Consider the following 26,454-nt stretch of genomic DNA (forward strand, 5'->3'; position numbering starts at 1 on the left):
AGGTCTGGCTGACTTGTATGATTGTGCCAGAGAAAACTGTCTCGAGGACGAAAGTCTAAAAATCAAGGACAACATGGAGGCATACCTTAATTCCCCACACAAAGTCTTTGAAGAGGACAAGTGTGAGGGAATGTCCACTGTCTATGTGGATGGATGCTCGTACCATGTTGACAACGACGGGGAGAAAGAACTGGTGGCTGGCATAGGGAATGCATGGGTGAAGGAGTTCCCAGAACCATCCGCTGGATACAAAATTGGTCCCCGAAGTAGTCAGGTGGCAGAATTGATGGCTGTGCATCAGGCCATCTTCACTGCTGTCCAACATCAACTCCACAAACTGGTCATAATCACAGATTCGGATTATGTACGGAACGGGTTCGTGGACCACCTGGTAAATTGGAAAACCAGAGGCATGTTATGTGCTAATAACAAACCCTTGAAACAAGGGAAGTTAATCCAAAACATTGATGATCTGGTCATATCGAATGGGATGACCATCTACTGGAAAAAGATCAAGGGTCATTCCAAAGTAGAGGGACCAGACAAAACTGGAAATGACTTAGTTGATCAGCTGGCCAAAACCGGGGCCATCCAAGGGGATCTAGTCGAAATAGAGTCCCTGTTGGGGGAAATCCAGGTCACTGCTATCACTAGGTCCCAGACAAATGCTCACAATGATCTTTCAACTGCCCAATGGAGCAAGGAGACCCCTGATGCTGATTTGATTACAGCTCAGAAGGGGGATCCAATTATTGGTAAGTTTTACCAACACCTTGAGGACCCTGAGAACTTTCCCCTGATGGATACCGATTACATTGGGAAAGAGGACCTAAGAGTGTTGATGAAATGTCCAAAAATGTTCCGAATCCAAGACGGTTTGCTGGTAAAGAAATCCAAAGCTGGCCACGATCAGTGGGTGGTCCCTACCTCATTCCGAAGCCTGATGTTAAGTCACGCCCATGATGCGGCCACCGCCGGTCATAGGGGGTTTCACACAACACTGGAAATCTTAAGAGAGGTTGCATACTGGCCACACATGGGGCAGGACCTTGACCAATACTTGAAGGGGTGTCTTGTGTGTGCACAATTTCAGTCATCATCCCTCACACACAGTGCGCCTCTCCAAAAGAGGGGGATGACACTGCCATGGTCAGATTTGCAAATCGACTTTGTAGGCCCTGTAATCCGCTCGTCTAGAGGAAACAAGTACATGTTGACCGTTACATGCTTGTTTACCAAGTGGTCGGAATGTCTCCCAGCTCCAAATTGCAAGGCAGAAACAGCAGCTGCCCTGATGATTAACCACATCTTTTCCCATTTTGGTCTACCTCAAAGGATTGAGTCAGACAGGGGTAGCCACTTCACCAGTGAAGTAATGACAAAGATGTGGGAGATTCTGGGGGTCAAAAGGAAGTTACATATTGCTTACAGGCCAGCTTCTTCTGGAGCAGTAGAACGTTACAACCGGACAATTGTGAGCATATTAAAGAAGTTTGTGGCAGATTCTGGGCCAAGTTGGGATATCCAATTACCTCTGGTCCTAATGGCCATCAGATCTACCCCTTCATCTGCAACCAAAATGTCACCATTTGAGCTGATGACTGGACGCAAGATGGTGCTTCCCCAGCATTTGCTCTACAGAACCCAAGAGCAAACGTTGATAAATGCCTCCACAACTCATGAGTATGTGGAGAATTTAAGGAAACACCTTCAACATGCTTTTGCCTATGCTCAGCGGAATCTCGAAAGATCAGCCGAGAGTATGAAGACCCACTATGACCTGAAAACTTCCAGGAAGGAATATCAGGTGGGTGATCGGGCCTATCTATATAATTTCCAAAGGAACCAGGCCAAACAGCGAAAATTCTTGCCTACATGGAAGGGACCGTTTGAAATTATAGACAAGATCTCCCCTGTGGCCTAAAAGATCTGCATCCCCAAAGGCGGTTTGGCAGAGGGGGAAGACAAGTGGGTACACATAAACCAGTTGAAGTGTTTCCATCCCAGGCACACTTTGCAGCAACTGGAGGAGTCCTCTGTAATCCCAGAGCGTACCGCTCCAGAGTAATTCAATTCCAACCCTAAAATATCCTACATATAGCCTATCAAATTCTGTGTTTCTCAGGTTTATGTGTTCCTGTCGCTTAATTTAAAAAAATGTGCATGTTCATATCTGTTGAGTTCTAAAATATATATGCCACCCCACTATATCAATGGTGGAGGAGAAATGTCCATGAATAGGTATTGCCTCTTTTCCTTTGTCGTCCTAGGAGAGAGAAAACCTGGAGACTGGCCAAGGAGGACGATCCGGAGACCGGGAGCAGAGACCCAAGGGGCCCGGGGTACCGTCCAATATTCCCATCAGGACCGGCGAGGAGAACCGATCGATCAGTACCGGATGGAGGAAAAGATGCTGAACTGTGCCATTTGCAGAATTGGAAGAAGATTATGCGGACATACCAGTGCGTGGGTCAAAACATTCTGTGCACCCGACTCCCCATCGACTCAAATTCAAAGTGCAGTCGCGTGGGGGGGCTTTGTTGGGTGTCCTGACCCACGTTTGAGCTATCATGCTGCAACATTTGGTGCTGTGGGCTTAGAAAATCCAAGATGGGCAAAAAGCCCCCATGTATGCCAGAATAGGAAAACTGCGCAGTACTGGCATGGAAAACATCATGATGGCCAGAACTTCCCAGAAAATGCACAGGGAAATGCATGAAGAATAGGCTGCCACCCATTTTTGCCTACGTTGTGAGCACAGGAGGGCACTGCCTAAAACCACCATTGGGCTACCCACACAGTAGCCTGAAACCATTGGGAATGGCAATGCTGATTGCCAAAAGCAACCTAGAACTGTGGGGAATTCATTTTCTTAAATCCCAAAAATGGTTGCATTACCAGTACTCACCACTATCAGAAAGCCGGCGTTTTAAAACCACCAGACTTTTGTGTAAAACTGAACAAATGAAAAAAAACCAGACCAAGGAAAGACTTGCTAAGAGGTGGATACAAAGTAAAACTATACTCTGAAATGACTTGAAGGAAGTAATTATTTAATTTTATGTAAAAATCGTAATAGACTTAAACTGGGGGACAAAAGTGACATTTAGCTGAAACCTGGCTTAATGAAACTGAATTCTGCCTGACATCTACCCCCACAGGAGTTAAAACCTGCTCAGCCACTCTTCCCCTTGCCAAAAGGAGTTGTCACCTCTCTGATTAGATTAGGGGTGGAGCAGCTACAGGGAGTTGAATAAAGGCCTGTCCTGGGCCCAGGCAGATGGTTTATTGGGGGGATCGTAAATGGCTTCCTTTTGAACAAATCCCTTCCTTGACTCACGCAGAAGTTATATTGGGGGCGTCTTAAAAGTGGCTTCCTCTTGGCAGAAACGGGGAGGGGCAGCCCTCTCTGAGGACAGGCTGAGCTTAAAGAAAGTGGATAGACTGGTTTCTCCACCATGTGACCTGGGAAGACACACCCCTGTTGGCCAGAATATGATTTTAAGAAAGATGTATAACTCATGGTGCGGACTTGTCAAAATTAGCTAAATGATACCATAATTCTTGTGATTTTTCTGCCCACATTTTAAGAGTTTTTAGGACCCTGTGGGATGATCTGGGGGGTTTCTAGGGGAAAATAGGGTTTCACTCCAAATGTCTGCATGTTAAAAATCTGACACTTCATCAATTAATGTCCACACTCCTTGCGCACATGTGTGTAAATTTGGGTAAATGTCCGATATTGCAAAACCAGTTAAAAAGTGCAAAATGTTGCCATTTCTGAATGCAAGCCCACAGGAAGAGCAGAGTTTGAACAGAGTATACCTCATGTGATATGTGATGGATTTCTAGGGGAAAATAGGGTTTCACTCCAAATGTCTGCATGTTAAAAATCTGACACTTCATCAATTAATGTCCACACTCCTTGCGCACGTGTGTAAATTTGGGTAAATGTCCGATATTGCAAAACCAGTTAAAAAGTGCAAAATGTTGCCATTTCTGAATGCAAGCCCACAGGAAGAGCAGAGTTTGAACAGAGTATACCTCATGTGATATGTGATGGGTGCATGTAATTTTAAACAACTGTGTATCTGTGCAATATGTATTTGAATCAAATATAGATTTGTGGGCAAACTGACCAGGGGAGGATCCTCTGACCCATAAAACCTACAGCATCACTCTGACTCACATTTCCTTCCCCCAATCATGGGAGAGGGGAGAATTGGGCCAATGACAAGTAGAGAGGGGCAGGCTTAGCTAGGCCCAGGCACACACCCAGTTTCAAAACACATAACAAGAGACTGCTGGGACAGGTAGAGACACTCAATTCCATTTGCTGCGGAGCATGCTGACCGACGACTTCACATCCAGAGATCCTACACTTAGACTTCCAAGCTAAACAGAGACTACAGAACTTTGAACCAAGAAGGCCCACTGCAAGCAAAAGTATTTGTCAGCAGGCCCAAAATCATTTGCAGACTATTCACAGCCGGGCTGAGCTGTTGATTCTGGCCTGAAACCCTGCGCCAGAAAGATCCAGAAGCAGTGCTGTACCCAGAGAAAGCAGAGCAGTATCCAGAACCAGAGGCCATAGATCCAGAGTGACCCAGACCGCTGTTAGCAGAACCAGAGAGCTGACCCAGATCTCTGAGGGGGGAGGGGGAATCTTGACATTCGAGGACCGCTGTCTCAGATTTCACCTTAGTATGTTGGCTGGCAGGTTGAGAGATGCCTCAAACCTCACTAACATGCTATGGTGCTATGTTCAATGGCCTCCTGGGACTTTTGCCCGTCAAGGCACAGCAAATGTAAGTAAATGTAGAAAGAATTTTCAATATGAATCTGAAATTCTGTCAAGGGCTTACGGACGTTATCTGTATTTTTAAGTACTGCACAAGCTCTAAATTTAGTGAAACCTATCCAATCCCGCCATTAGGGTACTGAAATTCTGTTTTTCTAGCTTGATATAGATTTGATAGCTCTGGCAATTAAGAAATCAAATGATTACACCTGAATCAATGACAATTTAAATAATGCATTAGATTTGAAAACAATATCCATATAAGATGATTGATTTCGGATTGGTTAACTCTTGAGTGAAATTGACAGACTTCTTGCCACAAATGATATCATTCCAAGCAGTCATATAACACGTGTTGTAGTGTGCCAACTTTTTGTTTGCATTGCCAACAATCTTGTGATTTTTTTACAACTTGGCTTTTATACATTTTACCTGAGTTCATAAACAATAATTGGGGGCAGATTCGCCACATTTACCATCTTTTTCAGTTGTTTTTCCGTTTCAGTCAAGACAGTCAAGACAGTTTTACATTCTTGTTTTTTTCTAAGTGTTTGCTTGATTGGTTCTCGCCCAACGAGTGTTCTTTTGTTTTTTTTAATATTCTGTGTTTTCTTTTTACAGTGTGAAATCTCCCTGGGGTACCTTGTGAGTAAACCTGATCTCATGGCTTCACGTAAGATGTCTGGTGAACAAGCTCTCAACTTGGTCTTGCAGTCGGACTTGGAGTGTGAGAATGAACCTGAAGCGCTATCAGACACTGACTGTATAACTGAAGGTGAAGTGGATTCTGGAAGCAATTTTTCTTTTGAGGATTCTTCCTCAAGTGATGAAGAAGTGACCCATTAGGCACATCATACAGGTGGGGAACTTCCCACACAAAGCCAACCTGCAAGTTTGAGTGGACATGGGGCACATGCACTAGGTGCGAGCTATGTGCCAGTTGCCCAGAGCGCTGCTGATGTGTCTGACTGGGTGGCTCTGGCAATGGTTCAACCTGTTATTCCACCTTTCACTGGAGTGCCAGGGTGAAAGAGAATACTCACGTTTTTTTGCCAGTTGATTTTTTTCAACCTATTTGTTGATGATGAGTTCCTTTATGACATGGTTCAGCAAACACATTTGTAATGCGGCCCAGTTCTTGAGGAAACATGATGGCAGCCTGCATCATCTTTCTAGAGCTCGCCAGTGGTCTCCTAATTCGTTTGTTCAGATGAAAACATTTTGGGTTCTTTCTCTGCTTGTGGGAATGATGTGCAAGCCTTCAATTTCGTTATACTGGTGCACAAAACCATATTTGCCAGCACCTTATTTTTCTGCCATAATGAGTAGAGATTGTTAACTGGGACTGCAATGTATGCTGCATTTCAGTGAAAGTTCTGCATCATTACCAAGAAATGACCCAAATTTTGATAGGCTCTTCAAAATTCACCCATTTGTGGAACACTTTACAACACGATTTTCTAAGGATTTTGTTCCTGGGCAGCACATACCAATTGCAGAGTCTTTGGTCTTGTTCAAGTTTCAGCTATTTCTCAAACAGTACATACTGTGAGCCAGGCCATGTATCAAGAGATGACACAGGCATAAAAATTTGAGTTTTAAACAGTAAACGTCTTTATTTAAGGTCAGGATATTGTAAGGCAACTGATGCAACTAACGAAAGTCTATGTCTGTAAGCCCAAAACAAAAGTCTGTCGGTGTCAAAACATATGCTTTCCCTCACATCTAACTTAAACACAGTGTAGGGATGTTCTTGTTCAACAAAAATAGTGTTCAAAAGTAAAATGCAAAAACAGAGTTCTGCTGGAGTTCTTCTCTGGCTCTTTTCTACAAGTTCAAAGTATATTAGTTCACAAAGTTCACCAAGGTTTCTCAGGGTTCCCTTCCCCAAGCTTTAGATTCATGAAGGTCAACAGGCTTCTCTGCAAGTTCAAAACATATCAGTTCACAAGTTCACCAAGGTTTCTCAGGGTTCCCTTCCCCCAGCTTTAAGTATATTGATTCACAAGGTTCAACAACTGCTCTCCAGTATTCAACAAGGCTCTGGGTTCTCCTTCCCAAAGTTCAAAGTCTCTTGTCACGCTATTCAACAGTCTCACTATACTTGACATGAGCTCTGGATTCCCTTTCCCAAAGCTCAAAGCACTTTGAATAGTTCACAATATTCAACAGCATATTTCTTGGTCTCCTTGATTACTTTCATGTTTGGTTGCGGCCCCCTGGTCTAAGTGCAGTTGATAGGCCACACGGTCCATCCATTACAGGTCGCACAACCATATGCCCTTAGCTTCCCAAGCTCTCTTCATTGTGATTAGCTCACACTTAATTTTTCTCACACTTCATTGTGCTCCCCTTTTCTGTCACACATTATTCGTACTTGATACTTGCAAGAGTTTGCTCATTGTTCAGAGACCTTCCAACACATGTCCTCCCTTGTACGCGGTCACTACGATACAATGTTTTACCCACGTTTAGCTTTCAGGTCATTGTTCACTTCTATACTTGATTGTTCTCACCTTCGTTTAGAGACTTTCCACAACGTGCCAACTGCACGTGACCACTCCGCTACACTGTATCCATTCAGTTCATTCATTCGCACACCAGGTTTCTTAACACATGAAACTCATTGGTCGCTCTGTGGGATCTTGAAACCTGAAGGATTCTCACAATAACCAGCAAAGGACACACCATGGAATCAAGGTTTACATGTGTGAAAGTACTACTGGTTATGCATACAGCATGAGTGTATGCAGGAAAATACTCTACCATAAATCCTCCTGGCTGTCCTGCATATTTAGGGGTCCTTGAGAAGATTGTGTGGGATCATTGCTCCTCATTATTCCATAAGGGTCACCATTTCTGTGTGGACAGGTTCTACACTGGAATTCCATTGTTTAAAGAATTTCACAGTCTGGGCACACTGGCATGTGGAACAATTCGTAGTAACCACATAGGCTTCCCCAAGCAGCTTGTCTGTAAGAAGCTTGACAAGGGGGCATGTGAAGCCTAGCAGTGTGAGAAGGCGTTGGCGGTAAAATCTTGCGACAGAAGGGATGTGCATATGCTAGAACTTTCCAACATGACGCTTATGACGTAGATGCAGTTCACTGGGTTTTCCAAAAATATTTGCTGTCAGTCCTTCCTTTACATGGGGCTTCCTCTGAGAAAGCCAGTGTTTTCCTTCCATTGAGGAAACGACACGCTGTGTTAGATGGTCAGATTTAGAATTAAGGTACTTAGCATTTCTTATTCTACTTGATTCATATATATTTTATATTTGGGTGTTTGATAAATGCCACTATGCAAAGTATGGAATGACTTCTAATTTAAGGGCATGCGCTAGATATGACCAACACACAGAAACACAACATCAGAGAGGACATGTCAGAACCGGCCTCAGTCGGGAGGCTTTGGCGGGGTGTTAGGTCAATAGAAGAGTGAAGTTTTAAGTTCACGTTTGAAAGTTGAGAGGCTGATACATGCTCTTAAATCAGGGTGCAGGGTGTTCCGGCATCTAGGCACGGAGTGCGGAAAGGATCCATGTGCAACAATAGCCAGCATTGAGGTGTGCATTGCCTATATGGTCAGATCACTTTTTTATTATGTTCCATCTTACCATACCAGCTTTGGTGCTGGATAGAAAAAACGTACTAAAAAGAGTGACCAGTTGGAATTTTAGTTACATCCATGTGGGAAGATTTCAAAAACTGTCTTGACGAAATTATGGCTAATATTTCAGCAGAAGACAGTCCACGGACATTGGTGACGAAATATGAGAAAATATTACCGGAGCTCCTGAATCAGCTGGCACCATTGAAATCGAAGTCTTTCAGGGAGCAAACGAATGGGCAGAAATAGTTCACCTCCTCACTTACAGCGCGGAAAAAGAAAAGCTGCGAGAATCTGGGAAAAGGAACAGACACAAGAGAATAGAAATTCCTGGAAGAAAATAGAAAAAATATATTAATATTAGATTTTATTAGCAACAAAATGTTTCTTCGACAATCAAATAATTAATGCAAAAAGGACTCTAAAAAGCTTTTTGAAATTCTCAGAAATCTGGAGAAACGGAAAGCACAATCCAATCACTTTATCCCGCAGGATTGTGTAGCTATCCAGAAAACTTTCGCAGAGAAAATTAGGACAGCACAAAATAATATGAGGAAGAAGCTGGTCACTTTAACCCATGCCAATCAAGCGCAAGTCAGATCAGGTCCAAAACCTTGAATAAAATGAGACTCACTACATGATTTGGTTAAACTCTTTCATCTAAAGTCATCCTAAAGAATGGCGATATCGTTGTCAGATTTGCCAATGCCACTTTTGAAAAAAGGAAACTCCGGCCACATTAAAAAAAGGTATATCAGTTACACCTCTTATTAAAAAGGCTGGTCTGGATCACCAACTTTACTCCAAATACAGACCCATAACTAATGTTGTTTTTTTGCTTAAGATTGATTGATTGATTGATTAATTGATTTGAGATAGTGGACTAATTGGCCTCTTTGCAGTTTCAGCAACATCTAGAAAATGCTAAAATTCTACATTGTAGACAATCGGGTTTTAGATCTTCCCACGGGCGGAGAGCGCCCTTCTTGACCTTCAAACCGAAATGCTCAAAGTTATGGATAGGAGTAACTCTGGGCTGCTGATGCTTTTAGACCTATCAGCAGCCTTCGACCTTGTAGTTCATAATAAACTATTAGAGATAGTAACATCTATAGGTAATTGTTCGGAAGAGGCGGTCTGTTGGATCAGATCATTTCTGAGTGATAGGAGGTGTAGAATTGTCTGGCGGGAGGTGTGTTCAGGGCCTGATGTGCTTTATTCTGGGGTTCCACAGAGAGCCTGTATTTCCCCATCCCTGTTCAATGTCTTCTGCCACCCATTATGTGATTTACTGAAAACATTGGGAGTCCGATTTACTAATGATGCTGATGACACTGAGCTCCTTATGGAGCTGAATGGGGAGTATGCAAAAGATGCTGAGAAAATATCCTCCATCTATGACCTAATACAGAACTGGATGGAAACTAATGGCATGTGCTTGAATGGAGATAAGAGCGAGCTCCTGATTTTCGGCTGCCCACAGGCACGCACCAGACTCCATAATTTATATACCGGCTTCACCATTGAAGATCATTGCATTCCAGTAGCTAAGAAGGTTAAAACACTAGAAGTAATTATAGATTCCTCATTGAATATGGATGTCCATGTTAATAGCACCATTTGCAAAACAACATACCATCTTAGACTGCTGAGACTGGTTAAACCATATGTTTCCGAGGCCAACTGTTCCATGTTGGCTCGAGCTGTGGCAATCCCTAGCATTGACTACTGTAGTGACCTGTTGGGAGGAACCAACAAAATATGTGTGGAAAAACTGCAGATTTTACAGAATGATGCTATCCGGATTGTAAAGGGTGTGCTAAAACATGTACATATCGGCTCAAAGGAGGAAGCTACATTGGCTTCCAGTCAAGTCTAGAATTTGCTTCAAAATACCATCGTCCATATCTGCTTATATGGACAAGCACCTCGGTACATTAAGGACTGCATCAATGTACAGAAGTATGTGAAAGAAACCAGGTCTACGGATACCATGCACCTGGTCATCCGAGGAGCAAACAGGTGAGAGGTTACAGTTGTGCCTTCCCGGTCCAGGCCGCAATGGAATATAACAAGCTATCGCAAGAACTGCGTACTACCCACATCCCACTGCTGTTCAGGAAACAACTGAAACGGTCATGTTGGAATAAGGAGTATTTCACCTGTTTCTCTTCTGGTCCTGTAGCCACTTATACCAACCGTAATACCAAACACGATCATTATGAAGTGACTAATCCCAGCAACTAATGTCTACTTACTCAATGTGATCCCAAGCAATGTCGCCACTGAATACACCTATTAACTCGCTACAAGCGACCCTCGCTTGATATCCAGAATATCGATCTTCTTGGATCATAACTCCACCCAAACACTTCCCTCCACATGACACTATGCTTACTCTCTGCTCTACACCATCACACAATTAGAGTGCAGCTAAACCTCTTGATCATTTCGGCCTAGCTGCTCAAATATGAACACTACCCCATGGACACCCATCACTCTAATAAAAAGCAGCTATATCCCATGACAAACAGGCCTAGCTGCTCACATAAGCGTCCTTCAGGCATTACGCAGCCAGAAGCAATCTGGAAGGCCACCCGCCAGACTGCACCCATTCAACTGATATCAAAACCACCACACCTAACCCTAGGATGCAGCTGCCATCAGGCAATTACTTCATCTTCACACATAACTTGTGCACCCTTGCACCCTACTACACCTCCCTCTCTCAACTGACCTGGACTACAGTCCTTGAGGTCATTCATCCTATCAGGGGTTTGAGGTCATACCAATGATATATAGAGTGCTATATAAATGCCAAATAACATGGCATAACTTTTCTTGAATGCGCCCTGTTGCCTGCGGGCTCTGGCGCTATATAAATATATAATTAAAGTAAATAAATAAAAGTTGGGAGTTGTTAGATCGGAGGACTCTGCGCACGGGGAGCCAACACATTCTTTCAGCCAGGTAGCGTGGACTCTTGCTATAAAGGCACTTATGAGTGATAGAAAGGGTGTCATAGGTGACTCTGCTTTCAACTGGAAGCCAGAGGAGAGCCCTCCTAGCCTTGGAGACGTGATCGGTCCTCCATAGGCCTTCCACCATGCGGACTGCTTTGTTCTTAATTACCTGTAGGCAAAGCATTTCCCCTTTACCGATGCCGTGCAAGAGACTTGCACAGTAGTCCAGGTGAGCCCCACTAATTGCCCTTGCAATAGTGGCACAGTTGGAAGGGTTTAGAAAGGGCCTAAATTGAGCTAGTAGCTTCAGGTAGTATGCTGAGCTAGAGACAAGGCCATTGACGTGTTACTTCATGGTCAGTTCCTGATCAAGAACAACACCCAGAGTTTTAACTTTGGGCATAGTGGCTATGGTGCAGTCTGTGATGGTAAAGGACCAATATTCCTTGCTAAGCTTCCACAGTTGGGGTTCTGTACCCACGATCATGAGCTCAGCGTTTTTGTTGTTAAGAGCCAGACAGTTGTCAACCATCTACGACTCAATTGAGCTGTAGATGTTATTCACAGTGATGGTGCCTTTTGCATGATGCCCTGAAAGCAGGATCAGGCACAACATATCGTCCACATAATTTGCATAAACAACCCCTATTTCCTCCAGCATCTCAAAGAGAGGCATTGTGAAGATGCTGAATAGTGTGGGTTAGACACACGCCCCCTGGGGTACTCCGCACAATATCGAAAAGTCCTCAGTCTTTGAATCATTGTAGAATACTTTAGCTTTCTGCCCGGACAGAAAGGTGTCAATCCACTCTGCTGCCTCAGATGAGAAATGGGCTGAGTTCTGCTGTCTTGGCACAAGGATGGCGTGGTCCACAAGATCGAAGGTTAAGGATAGATCAAGTACTATCAGAAGTACTGTGCTACCTTTTTCAAAAGTACTCCACAGGCCACACACCTTAACAGTATATATGGTACTACCTGCTGTGAGGAATAACGTGATCCCTGAATTTTTGGCCGAAGGCAATGCTGAAACAAACCCACTTGGAAAAGGAAAAGAAGATGTCTCTTTAAGGAGAAACATACATTTAACTGAGATGAGTGGAGTAATGAGAAAGATAGAGAGGGACGTATGCAGGGGAAGCACCCTGACATGATCACGCCTGGGAGAGGCGGAGCCGAGCCGAGCCGTGGAGCCCGTGAGTTTCGAGGAGGCAAAGAACACCAGTGGGAGATGCCGGAGACCCAGCACATACAACAACGGGGAGACCGTTGTGAAGCAGGAGACAGGAATCCTGTATCAAGTGTTGGCGTGGCCACAACCAGATTGTGATGGGCAAGATGCCTGGAGAAGCACCCAGGGGCCATCCCAGCAGGGAGCGCAATGAGCTCCCTATCGCCAGCACCCGTGTGCAGCAGCAGCTAGAAGGAAGACAGTGAATGGGAAGCCAGCGAACCCAGAGCATGAGAAACCAGATACCGAAGAGTACTGCCCAAGCGAGCGCCGTGACCTGCAACGGTCCCTTGCATATACGGAGGTACCAGGGAGAACGGGAAAAGCGGGAGATCTGCCGGGAAAGATTATATGAAGAGTGAAACTTGTCTCAGTCATAAGTACAAGATATTCACTAACAAATTGTTTAAATGGAAGTGTGAAAAACAGATACAAAGAATAACGAGCAACCCTGTTTGAGAAATAATTAATGACTGCAAACAAATACCATGAACGGAAGGAAATGACCCTATGAATTTAAAGATGAAGAGTGAAGAAAGCCTGGTATGAAATCTTGTAATGAGGGATGTGAGATGAAACTACCAAGTGAACAAGATAGAGAAAGAGACAGTTATAGAGAGAGAACCCAGGAAAGGGGAATTATCAAATTAGATCAAGTTCAACCCAAGCTGAGAAATCCAGGGTTAAAAGACAGTGATAATTCTATAAGTGTACACAAGACTGCAGGAAAGTATAGTATCGAAAGGAGAATTGTCATACGTATATCAGTAAAGAGACGTTAAGACCAAAGAACAATGTGGAAGAGCTACAAGAGCTTACCAAGGAGATATCTAAAGATTATTCCAGAGAAACATATGGAGTGAAAGAGGGACTTTTAAAACACCAGCAGATAAAAGAAGACCAGGGGAAGAAAGACAATCTCTTGGCCTCGTTTGAGTTGGTTTTATTGGTGGTTGGGTCACCTAGAGTTAGGTTTGGACTGAGGACATTTTACTTTGGGACTTCCTGATGACCAACAGCACCTTTTGTTCCTTCAGATAGGCAGGGAAATCCCTCTAGCAGTAGGTAAAGATAAGCCTTATTCATCTAATTTCATTAAAAACAAGTCAGAATGTCCTTAACGTGTCCGACTCCCTTTTCTGACCCGACACACTACGTTGAGGAATAATGCATGGTGATACCTATGATCACAACCTCCACATTCCAATTGATATCGCACATGTGGCAGCCCCTGTGAACCAGGCCCTCTAAGGAAGATAATGTGTATTTTAATCAGCTAAGTGTAGCTCGCCAAATGGCAGGAGGAGAACCTGAAAGGCCAGGCCTCCTCTTTGATCTCTTTGTGAGGATGGGTAACACCATCCAACCACAACAGCAGTACAGCTGTCCGGGGACTGGGCATCAAGTGAGCACACCCATTCAAAATGAGTAGCCTCACACCAGAGCGCTGCATATCTAAGGGCCTTTTCTCTCAGTAAGAAGGGTAGTCAGCTGGATTATGATAGGCAGAAGGGCATTAGTCAATGGAAAAAGGTTTCCACCATTTTGATTCTCACTGTCCCTTGCTCTCTTTCCTATCCCCTCCACTTCCTCTCGAGCAAAGAACTTTGGGTGTGACATCAAAAGGGCAAAGTCCACTTCACCACCTAGTAGGGATTGGACTGCTAAGGCAGGCTAGCTCAGGTCCAATCACCTGAGGACACTTTCCCTTAAAAGAAGAGGTCTTCCACCTCTTTAACAGATTCGCTCAGTTCCTCTCAGATCCTATATGGCTGAAGATTTGTTCTGAAGATCTCACTAAGTTGTACTCTCCAAAGCCCTCAGCTCTGTGGTGAAGAAGGAATCATCCAAGGCAGAAGGAGGGTCTGGGGTCTGTCCCCTACCACTCCTATGGCACATTGGGAGCAATCGAAAACATTACCCTAAGAGCCATCCTAAGCATCCCAAGGAGAGAGCACATCTCACATGCGAGGATCGACTCCCACTGGCTCCCAATCAAAGAATGCATAACTTTCAAGGCCCCTCACAATCATATACAAATGCCTCGCCCAGACTGCCCCAGCCTACCTAACAGAAAGAATACACCAGGCTCCTGCCTACAGACCAAAACATGACCAATACTCGCAACTCCTCTCCATACCAACATTCAACAGAGCCAAAGCTGGCGGCACCAGCTTCGAAGTATTAGCCCCAAAAGCCTGGAACGCGCTTCCACACAGTTTAAGAAACCAAGAAACCCTCACAATTTTCAGAAAGGTGTTAAAAACAAATCTATTTAACTAAACCATTTCCGAATGTATTGCCTCCAACACCGTTCCACTGTAACCTTGAAACACTCTCAGCACTGACTTTCAACCTGTGTTTCTACCTGTGTCATATTTGTTATAACTTGTATTACCGCTTCTGAAATACCGGTCCTAACGTGTATTAAGTGAATAATCTGTAACAGCGCCACGATGCCCTTGGGCCGCTTGGGCGCTTTATAAATCCAAATAAATAAATAAAATAAATAAACCTCTGCTGTGGATCAGGACCTACCACACTGCACCAGAATCTCTGAGCTGGGAGAGCAGACCCTGAATGGAATCATCCTATCCTCGACTCCCCCTGAAAGGGCCTCACAGCAACCGGAGGACCAGACCACCCAAAGCTCTCTGCTCTGTTTACTGCACCAAACATGTCACTCCATGTTCACTGCACCTTGAACAAGAGGGAAGTCACTGGCGCTGGTTGTTTTGCTCCTCCAACAATCAAACATGTGCTTGCAGCTTCGACCAGCTCGACACTGCATCGTGTCCCAACTAAAGCTTGTCCCGAAGCGACTGCCCAAGAGTCAGTCGCTGACTCTAACTGGAGGTTACAACCACAACGTGGCCTACCTAGTCCTTGAACTGCTGTCTCATCGATTGTACAATGACACCACCAAGATCACCACTTCGACGACAGTCGCCTGCCGACTCGAACTGCTGGCGTGTCACTCTTTGACCCCTCTCAGCAGCATAAAGCTCAACCTGGCCAACTGTGAAGCGTTGCTGGACCGCCCGGCCTGCATCTTTGAAGAGACACCATTCTACCACACAGAGCACCCGCATTTGCCCCTACTTGATGCCAATTTGCTGCCGGGACCTCCATGATCCTACTTGCCCGAACTGAGCCTACTCAGTTTCCATCGACTTTGACCCCGGGTCTTACTGAATCAGCCCACCAAGTAATGAATCCAGGTACTTTTGACTCTGAACTGCCCCCTTCATCCACTGGGACCCTAGAGACTGGATAGGTCACAATCGCTCTTACTTTCTACCAAGATATCCTTTTTATGGTACTACCTTACCTACCACCTCTGGAACTACTCTCAGACTGCTACTTTTGCCAGTCTGTTACATCTTCTCTGTTCTTCCATTAGGGTGTGTTTTTGCACAGTGTTTATATTTGTTTACATGCAGATGGTGTGTTGTAATGTTTATACTTTTATAGAATCTTGATTGGACATTCCCTTTATTTTGGACTGTGATACTGTATAGTTTGGGTCGCTTATGATTCACCTTCACACCCCTCTTAAGAGCATAGCCTTTCTTCTGCCCATGTTACCACAAAAGGCGAAGGAGGTATATCTCTTAACGGTCCCTGGTTTACCTTTATGATTGTGTTGTGTTCTAGTTTGTATAAGTGTGAGGGCTAAATGGGCCATTTTACCCCGACTAATCCTTGTACTTTTGTGAGAGAGAATCCAATTAATCACAGTGCTACCTTAACTTATTCTAAGAGGATTGGAGGGAGGGCTGTGATGAAATCCCTCAAAGTGTAAACATTTTAAGTGCACTCATCAGCACTTTATGGGGTGGAAGTATGGGGTTTTTCATGTTTCAATGTTTAGAGATATTGAATTAGGGAAGAAAGCTTTTTTTAAAACATTATTTATCTCCCGAAAGGTCCACCAACTATCCCAGTATATTTAGAAATTACACCATTACCTGCACAGTATGAAATTTGGCTAAGAGTACTGCAATTTCGGTTCGACATAAATGCGAGAGCGGAACCAAGAATCCCCAAAAAATGTGTTATGGAAATTTAGTAACCCGAGAGAGGGATGTGAGTGGAAATGCAACATTTTTGTTAAGAAATGTTAAAAGATCCGGATCTGTTTTATTTATGGAACAAGAGTAGTAGGTTACCAAAGACAATTTAAAGTAAGACTAAAGAGGTGTTTTTTAGTAGTGGTTTTTATTTCATTTCCTATCAGGAACTGCCCTGGGAACTATCTCTATTAAGTATTTATGTGCTTACTGGTGCTGGGGATGCGAAAATTACCTGCACTTGTTAATTTGCCTGAGAAAAGAAGCTTTATTTACGAAGTGTAGAATGGATTTGCTTACCTTAAAAGATATAGTAGCAAAACGGAACAAAGATATGTTCACTTTCTGTACTTATTTGTTATATACCATCTACACTGTGACCCTGTCTCAGTGATATCACTGTGAGAATGTTGTGTGGATGCTGAGAATCTTTGAGTATATTTTCTTGTGAATCAAGGTTTCACATCCAGGTAATTTGAAATGTAAGCCTGAGTGGTGGTGGGAGCCAGAGGATTCCCATTTCCCCTACCCTGTCACCCTATGTATGTGCCTACTTAGTTCCTGATCTGATGTAGCCTGATGTAAACTAATAAAGGAGTTTCCTGAGGAAATGTAAGCTGCCTCCAGAAGTGCAAGTTATTTCAGATGGTGACGAGGATGGGAAAAATTGATCAGTTTTAGAACGCTTCTCTAAGTTCTAAACAGGACCTTCACCTGCCACCCAACGCTCCCATACGACATCCATATTACTTGAGAAAAGGACCTTACAATGTAGCCCGGCATCATATCAGTGGCACTTCCCTCTTATGAGGCAACCCTCTGACGAACAAATTATGGACTTCGGAGTTCCCTTCTTCAATGTTATATTGCCTCTTAGACTTGCCTCCAGATTACACATATCATGAGGCAACGTTCTTATCAGGAGAATCCCTTCAACGGAATTCAGAAATGTGGCTCCCACATATGCATTAAGTTCACTGCCCGAGCACAGCTCTGAAGACTTTGCATTTGGACTCAGGTATTGCACTATACTCTGTCGGCCTGCCAAACAGGAGACCACAGAAAAATTGCTGCTGCTTCTTCCTTCCACTTCCAATAGTTACATTTTTGTTAAACTCTTTTTTTCAATTTTAGAAGCATGGTTGTTAAAAGGTATGTTTGTGTCCTTCTCTCTAGGTTGTGGCAGGCTCGGGTGCCGTCCCCTAAGAGTTATGGACAATTTACAGATGTTTTACTGTCTGCTGAGCACGATGTGTAAGAAAATGCCTCCTTTATATGCTTTGAATTGTGCAGTTGTGTTTCATTCTCCACGCCCCTACACTTTGGTTACAAACTTCCAATGTTTATAGATAGCCACAGTTGAGAGCACATTACTGATGAGGGGCATAGGCAGTGGATTTAACTGGATCTCTTTTTGGGACATGTTGACCATTTCAAGGAATTACCAGAGCGTGGCGTTAAGGTCATCATAATCATTTTGTACTTCCCGTGCTACTTTACATTTCCTGTTTCAACTTTCTGCATTATTGCTTGTTGTTCGGTATTACAGACCCAAATGTCATATGGCTAATGACCAGTAGGTACATCAATGTTACCTCTTGAGGATTTTCAGGACAGAACCAATGGACTTCTACAATTTATGGGATCCATTGTTATTATTCCCCTGTACCTGGACGTTTTCGAGTTTCCTCAAAAATTATTTTCATGGCTAGTTCTAACCGCTTGAGGACTTTCCAGCTTTGCAACCAATGGACTTTTACAATGTACATGATGTTTATTATTGGTATGCCCTTTACCTGATGTGTTCACCTCTGTTTAAAACTTGTTTTCATTTCTTTTTCTGGCTCTGTTCCAGACATTTTCAAAGTGTAAAACTTTCATCACAGTTTAGACAACAAAAAAAAAGAGGTACACACTCGATTGTTCCCTAAAAATTGGTTTATGCCTCTGCAAGGTAAACCTAACGTTTTGTGTTTTGCAGGAGTCAAATGTCAATATCACAATTTCCTATCCTGTTTTGCTTTGAAAGTGCTGTAACCACTTCAATGCTTCAATTTAAATATTGAGGCATGCTTACACAGGACAACCCTTTTACTTTTGTGGGGGTGTTATGGCTACTTTACAATTCATTTTCTGTTTCTAAATTACGCGTGCACCTGCACATGCGCATTACAACCTATTTATGGGTGTAATATTACTTAAATGCGGCGTGAATGGCAACGTGGTGGGCAATCTGAACATATATAATAACATGTCTTTCTACATGGTTATAATCCAGTGCCTACGTCTCGATTTCTTATTTCTGCTCTAACTGATACTTTCTGTTCATAGTGCTGGTAATTACTGCATAGAATTTCAAAGAGCAACGCTTGTGATTTCTTTTTTACACATTCAAACTTGTGTTGTTCTGAAGGGGGCAGGTCTTGTTAGCAATTCTAAGTGCAATCTCGCCATCATGGTAGCCTGCCATGAAAAGAAAAACAAATGTGAATGTAGGTCGAACTACCTGTTCTCCACCCGACATCTCAAGTTGTAGGCCGTGCCTTTGCCTAGTTGCGTGGACACTACATAAAGTGTTTGCTCGGCTTATACTTCTGCACTTCGGCTTTGCCACACACACATGGTTTACTTTTACTTTGTGGTATGTTTGGTTGATATCCATAAAGTTTTCTATGGAATCAAGTGTAAGGGTGCACCCTCACTAAGCGCCTCCCTACAGGTGGGCTCATTTCATTTAGGGTTATCACTCACAATGTCTGGAATATAAGCATAATTACTATGTGCTAACGGCTTACATTATCTTCTCTAACTTTGCATCTTGGCATGTGTGATTGATATTGCTGATGTGGGGTGGGGCATTTCAGAATTTTCTGCTGTAAATTGGGACGCCTTCTTCACCTAGGATTTGCATTTCAAATTAGCAATCCCAAATTATATAACCCTATTATAAAATTACTTACTGGTATTCATGTCAATATCAATGTTCACTTCTACATACATTTCAGTAGAGAACGTCAGTTCTTTACTTTATATCAGTGCATCCTACTTACACGGATTCATGTTCGAAATCAATGTCATTTGACTATTTTAGGATGATGCTCATTCACTAATTTAAGGACGTAACCATCCTCACCCAGGGCTCACGGGCATCGCAAACATGTTTAATGGTGATAGCCTTTATGAGGATTTCCAGAGTTATGACAATTCATGCTCATAACGGTCCCTGATGTTCCCGTTTTGCCTTTTCGTTCATGAAGGGGCATTTGCAATTTGGATAGATAATTTAGGATTGACAGCCGTGGGTGTGTGGGCAATAGGCAAAGTAGCTGATCTTTCATTACTTTAGTAAAACAGGGTAAAAGATTATATACATCATAGGTATGTGATACAATTCTTTTGGTATAGAGAGCAACAACTAACAATTGCTATTGTGAATCAGTGTTACAATTGCTGTGCATTTCCGGGAATTTACTGCTAGTTGTGGGCTATTTACCGTGTTTTTCCACTTACATTATGTTCCTCATACATGTTGATTCACATGAGTTCTGAACAGCATTCTTGTGGGATGGGACACCTCCTGCATGACAGTGTTGAAACTTGCCGGTGTAGGACTGCAATTTCCCTAAACGTAACATATATTAGTACAAGAAACTGACTAAGGTGGGTTGGGACGCCTCCTGCCGTACGGTTTAAAATCGGGTGTGAGTTGGGACACCTTCCTCACCCGTAGTTATGTAACAATAATACAATTCACACTGTTGCATGTTTCTTCTTCAGAAAATTATTTTCACTACGCTGTGGTGATGTCTCAAAGTATTCTCCGGAATGATCTGTTTGAATGTGTAAGTAAATAGGTTCATTAATTTAGGACAGTTAAAGATCCAGAGGTATTACAACCCTTACAAAGCATTACCATTACGGAATTATTATTCTGTTGGGTCATCACTCACTATTATTTGTGTGGTATTGCTACCAATTGGTGCAGTCAAAACTTACACCACGAACATGTGACAATCATTAAGATTAGTAATGGGGTCCAACTACTCATGTATTGGTGCTCAGTTGACTTGGTTAGATTGCTACAATTGAGATGCTCAGGTATGTGTAGTACAATTTCTTTAATTGTTATTTATAAAATTGAGGGTTTTTTTCTAAGTGCTGTTGTTGGTTAATTACTTGGCTATGTCGAGTTGCAAATGTTGTAATTTTCAATTTCATCATGACACACTTATGATTTAAAATGTTCATTATGGTTCCATCATTTTAACATATGTATGGAATTATGTGTTACAGTGGCTTATATCCTTCAATATATTAATAGTTTCCCTGCTCACTCTCCTAGCCATAGAGAGCAGAGAGTGTAATGAATATTTTATGCAGGTCTCGTGAATGCTTTGCTTGTATAGTGACATGTTCCCTCTTGTCCTCTTGTATGATGGTTGATGGAGAGAAGGTGTGTGTTGTGTCCCACTTTGTAATGTTACTTCCCTGGATGGAAGGGATGTGTTTTATATCTCATCTACACTGTGTTCCTGTCTCACTGATGTCACCGTGAGAATGTTGTGTGCATGCTGAGAATGTTGAGGATATCTTCCTGTGAATCAAGGTTCCACATCAGGGCAGTTTGAAATGTAAGACTGGGTAGTGGGCACCAGAGGGCTCCCATTTCTCTTACCCTGTAACCCTATGTATGTACCTACTTAGTTCCTGATCTGATGTATCCTGATGTAACCTAATACAGGAGCTTCCTGAGGAAATGTAAGCTGCCTCCAGAAGTTCAAGTTATTTCAGTATTACAAAGCAACTATGTGGTATCTCTGTACCATTTTCTGTTCTATTGCCCATTCTATAGTAATAAGGAAACAGATATGATAACGTACGTTGGCTACAACTATTTTTACAGTGATCAGGATGCTGTTATCATTTGTTTAGGTGTCTGTGTGTTCTGATATCATGTTGTGGTTCGCAGACATTTTAGATGCTGCATGGTAAAAATGGAAGAATTCTATGGAAAATTGGTTATATCAACCTCATAATAATCTTTGTGTTTTGCTTTTTTCGATGTGTTTATCGGAGTAAAGCTATAATGAATAAACAGAATTGTAGACCCTGCAGCCTGATCATCACACACATACAACAAAACAAATGAAGACAACCAAGAAAAATCATAGTTTCAAAATAACAATGAAGATAGAAAATGATCAGAATGCAGATTAGATGTGATATTAAAACTAAGACTTTAAAGCAACAGCATACTGAAGAGAGACGATCTACTACAATTTAAAGACCATAAGCTTTCTGCCTCCAGTCAATACTCCTCTTTAGGAATTTGGGTAGTTTGCTCCTTCTACAGCCAGTAAGGATACATTCAATGTTTCTATCCCATTCTGGAATATATACTTTCCAGATGCATCCATTCATTTTGTAGAACTGTAGATGTTCATCCTTCCCATTTAGCCACATAAAGCTCTTTTTCCAAAGGACCTTCCCTGGTCTCTGCCATGTGTGCTTCTAGATATTGGTTATAGTGATAGTGCTCCTATCTTTAATGCTGTTGGCTATTTGAGCATTCTGCGCTTTTGGCATACGTTTGGCGTATCTTCTTTAAATGGCATGATTCCATCTCTCCGAGCCATTTTGAGATCAGGAGTGAAGAGTAAAGTCTTGATGAAACTAGGCTATGCAGTATTGCCACTAGGACATGACAGGAGAATAGTCAGTTTGCAGAATCGAAAGATTATCAGAGTTAATGAGCATTTGATTCCCATAGTGTCAATGAATTCCCAGTATTTTGATCCTTATGTGACAGAGGCAAAGGGTGCAGTGAAGTAGTTTGAGTCAAGCAATTAGTTGTTTCCCTTCAAAGGCACAGGGAGTACTGATCTCATATTATTACACACTTTTTGAAGTTCCTCTTTTAGTTGTCCAATATCATATTTTTTGCTCTTCCACCAGACTTAGCAATTCAGAGTAGACAAGAGCGCAAATAGGACTAGGTTCATCCAAGATCGTGGACTCCTGTGACACCTTCGATTGCACTGTAGGGAAAGGAACAGCGATGCCTCTCAGGGCCACTTAAGTGAGGGGATTTTTGGAGGGTGTTCTGGATTTGTAAGCGGTGGGTTAGCACCCAGATGGCTGTACTCAGATTGCTGAAAAAACAGAACATCTGGCAGGAGACTAAGCATGAGTGGCATAGTAGACGAGAGCCCGGAAGCTCTCCTCTCTTCAATTTCCCTCTGGTTTTTAGCTAACAGGGAGTGGATCCTCTGGTCATGCCTTAACCTTATTGTAAACAGACAATCCCTGCTGGGGTTTTTATTGTCGTTTTTTTCCAGTCAAGATATCATTGCTGGTCCTGCCATCATCGACCTTTTCACTTCTTTCCAAAGTCAATTCGACTTGGCTAATTGAACCATTTGCAACTTGAGTAGCATATGTAATGCTTGGAGAATATGTCCCCCTTGCTGCCAATCGAAGCAACACTCGCAGACAATGCCTGGAGTAATTGGTGCACTTTACGTTGGCCGGGTTCACTTGACTTTGTGATTGATGTGGACATACAGAGTTCAATAACAGGACGATTGCTTGGCAACATACAAAGAGCTGCAAAGGGAATTTTCCCTCAATGCAGCTCTTGCGATAGAATATTATTAAAGTTTGGCAAATATAACTAGAACAATATTGGTGACAATCCTCATACCAATAGTAGCACTGTCCTTTGTAATACTGAAGAGAACTTTTCCACCCCATTAAACTTCACGTGCTTCTAGATCAACATGTACACAGTGGCATAATAATGTGGCAGAAGATAAAAGCAGGATATTCAGTATGAGCAGAAAGACACAACATCACTACACTACAACACTGACGTCAGAACATTCAAAGCAGATAGCATCTTGAAATCAGCACAAAACAGCATCGCAGAGAGCTGTGAGGCATATTGGACCTCCTAAAAAGTCATTTTGGACCGTCACACTCCCCCTACCCAGAACATGGGAGGACAGAGACAAACCCTATCAACCCAACACTCACCCCGATTGTGTGGGAAACCACTTCTGTCTTCTGGCACTCTTTACCATCATGGGATGACATGGCTGGTTCTGATGAGATTATAGGCAGTAAATCTGTCTTCCACATATTACAATTCCTTAGACATATGGGACATCTGGAAAAGAAGCCCAGGAGTGCACTGTAACTGTCATCTAACTGTAGTTTATGGTAGCCTTCAGACAGGAGGTCATCCCAGATGTAAACTAGGACAGTCCATGCCCATCACAATGGGGCATGGACTAATGTCAATTATTTACGCTTGATCATAGGAAGGGAACTGGTGATGAATACAACATTGCTAAAATCATGGTGGAGGTTGTGATGGCGTTATAGTTGGAGAAATGAATAGCTGTAGTCAAATCAGCAGGAAACGTGACTACAGCCATATTAGATGTCCAATAAACCTGAAAGCAGGATGCAAACCTCATAGAATGAAACTGGGGAAATTGTTGGAACAGAACGACCAAATGTCAACATGCATGCATCGGTTCCATGTAATACTGTCCCTGTCAAAAGGTCGCCTGCAAAAAAAGTCACAAAAAAAGCTGTTTTTTGCGGGGACATTATTCCATTGAACATGCAGGTTTTTTTTACCCCCTTGGCCTCTGCACGTTTTGACACCATATATATGGTCACCATATATAATGTTGCCACAGCCTTTTCCCGGCGATATTGGGGATAATATTACCTCATACTCATGCAGCATGGTGATGTCTGAAATGTCTCATTGTTTCCTTTTTTGTTTAGATGGTTTGTTCACTTACCCTGATAGATTGTGTTATTTTGCTAACCAGTTTCTTTGGAAATGAGGATGGGAGGATGGGATGCTTGGGGGAAGACAGCTGGGGAGTTAGGGGTGCGGACATGTCTTGGTTTCTCGACTTCAAGGAACGTCCATGATTCCTGTTCATGACATATGGCTCGCTTCATACCTTTGCACCGGGGCTCACGGGCAAGCCTTATGCTGCTGTGACTTGCTGTGTCCCCATTCATTTCCCATATTCCTTGTTGAGTAGGTCGTTATACTGTGTTTTTTCTACCCTTCTGTGGCCTGCAGCTCTTCTGCAGGACACCCCATACTCTTTTTCTTCTTTCAACCACTCCAAATTCCCAACAACCCATTGGATTTATTCTTCTCCCCTAATATATATGCTCTGCCCTCCTCTTGCTTCCTGCCTAATTAAGTAGCTACTTGGGAGATACGGACAATGGCAATGAGACTTCCTGTGCCACTCCACCTGTTTCCTCCTAATTCTGGAGTTACTTTTGGAAGCCGAATTTTGGCGCCCCTTTCCTGCTTCATAGCTCAAACTTCAAGAGAATTTGGGTTTTCCCATAACCTCTCTGCTCCTCCCTTTAGAATCCATTGCCAGAGTTCTTGCCATCTTCATGAAGACTCGTCATACATTGGGAAGTTTGAAGTCCTACATTTTTTTCTGCACATTTTGGTACTTCTTTATGCCACAGGTAGAGAGAGTGTGGGAGAGAGAAAGTGAGAAAAGAGTGTTGGAAAGCAGAATATCTGGCTGGCATAGCAACTAGCAATGCAAGTGGCATGCATCAGGAAAACCTCTGAATGTTATGTCTTGTGGTTCTAGGAAATAGCCACCAGTGCAAGCTTATTTGATTAGATTTTGCCAAATCAGGAACTGTGGTTATTTTATGTGCAGGCTTTCAAATGTATCAGCTGGGGAGAGGCTGCACAAGGATCCATTTGCTCTGCACTGCCGTTAAGCTTTATTGTATATGGTCCCTTCTCTAACTTCAGGAAGCACCAATCAGGCGTAATCCCTCAGGTTCCTTGATCCTCCGCTCCCACTTGGCTCGCCTCCTGTGCTGGTTAGAGGAAGATCCTGGGAGTTGTGGCATGGCGTGCAAGGTCGGCATCCTTACTGGCCCTGTTCATGCTACCATTTCCCCCCCACATTCGTTTGTATTGTTAACAATGTCTCCTCGTGTGTTCGAGCACCCCCCAGGCTGTGGCATCTAAACTGAAGGATGACGCCGCTGCCAAGGTGAGTTTTCAAAAAGTGTGTTTGTTTGAAGAATCAAATGAAAGCATGTTCATGAATTGGTTTGCATGTGTGTGCGCGCGTCGGTGTGTGCGTGTGAAGTATGTGTGTGCATACATGTTCTGAATAAAAGGTGTCGGCCTGTGAAATTTTGAATGATCATGTTTGTTTGCACATGCGTGTCAGTGAGTGTGTGGGAGACACTTGTGTGTATTTTCCATGGAAGGGTTTCACTGAGCACCATCAAGAACATTTTCTGTAGTGACAAAGAAAGCATAGGCTTGCCCAAAGACTGCATGAAACATGTTTTACAGGGCCATGCTGGCACATTGCGGACCGAGCCATCATGGTCATGTGTTTGGTAGTAGCAGTAAGGACATGTATTGAGGGCACCAACATGAAAGCATTCTAGAGTGGTGGCATGTATTTTGGGCATGGAAGTGTTTTACGGTGGACATAGGCAGTATGAAAACAATGTTTTATAGGACCATATCGTCATATATGACGGATGGAGGCATTATGAAAATGTTCTTTAAAGTGGCAATGATGGCATATATTGTGGGCATACTTATCATGAAAAAGTGAACAATGTGTCTGTTTATTGATATTGACTTGGGAGCCATCTATTGGACTTTTGTATTCCCCTGCACGCTATCCACGCTATCCTTCCTTCCCCTATTGCATTGCCCTTCCTTGCCTCTCTTGATCTTTC

This window comes from Ambystoma mexicanum, chromosome 1p (genome assembly GCF_040938575.1).
Source record: "Ambystoma mexicanum isolate Mex_15411 chromosome 1p, UKY_AmexF1_1, whole genome shotgun sequence".
NCBI classification, from domain to species: domain Eukaryota; kingdom Metazoa; phylum Chordata; class Amphibia; order Caudata; family Ambystomatidae; genus Ambystoma; species Ambystoma mexicanum.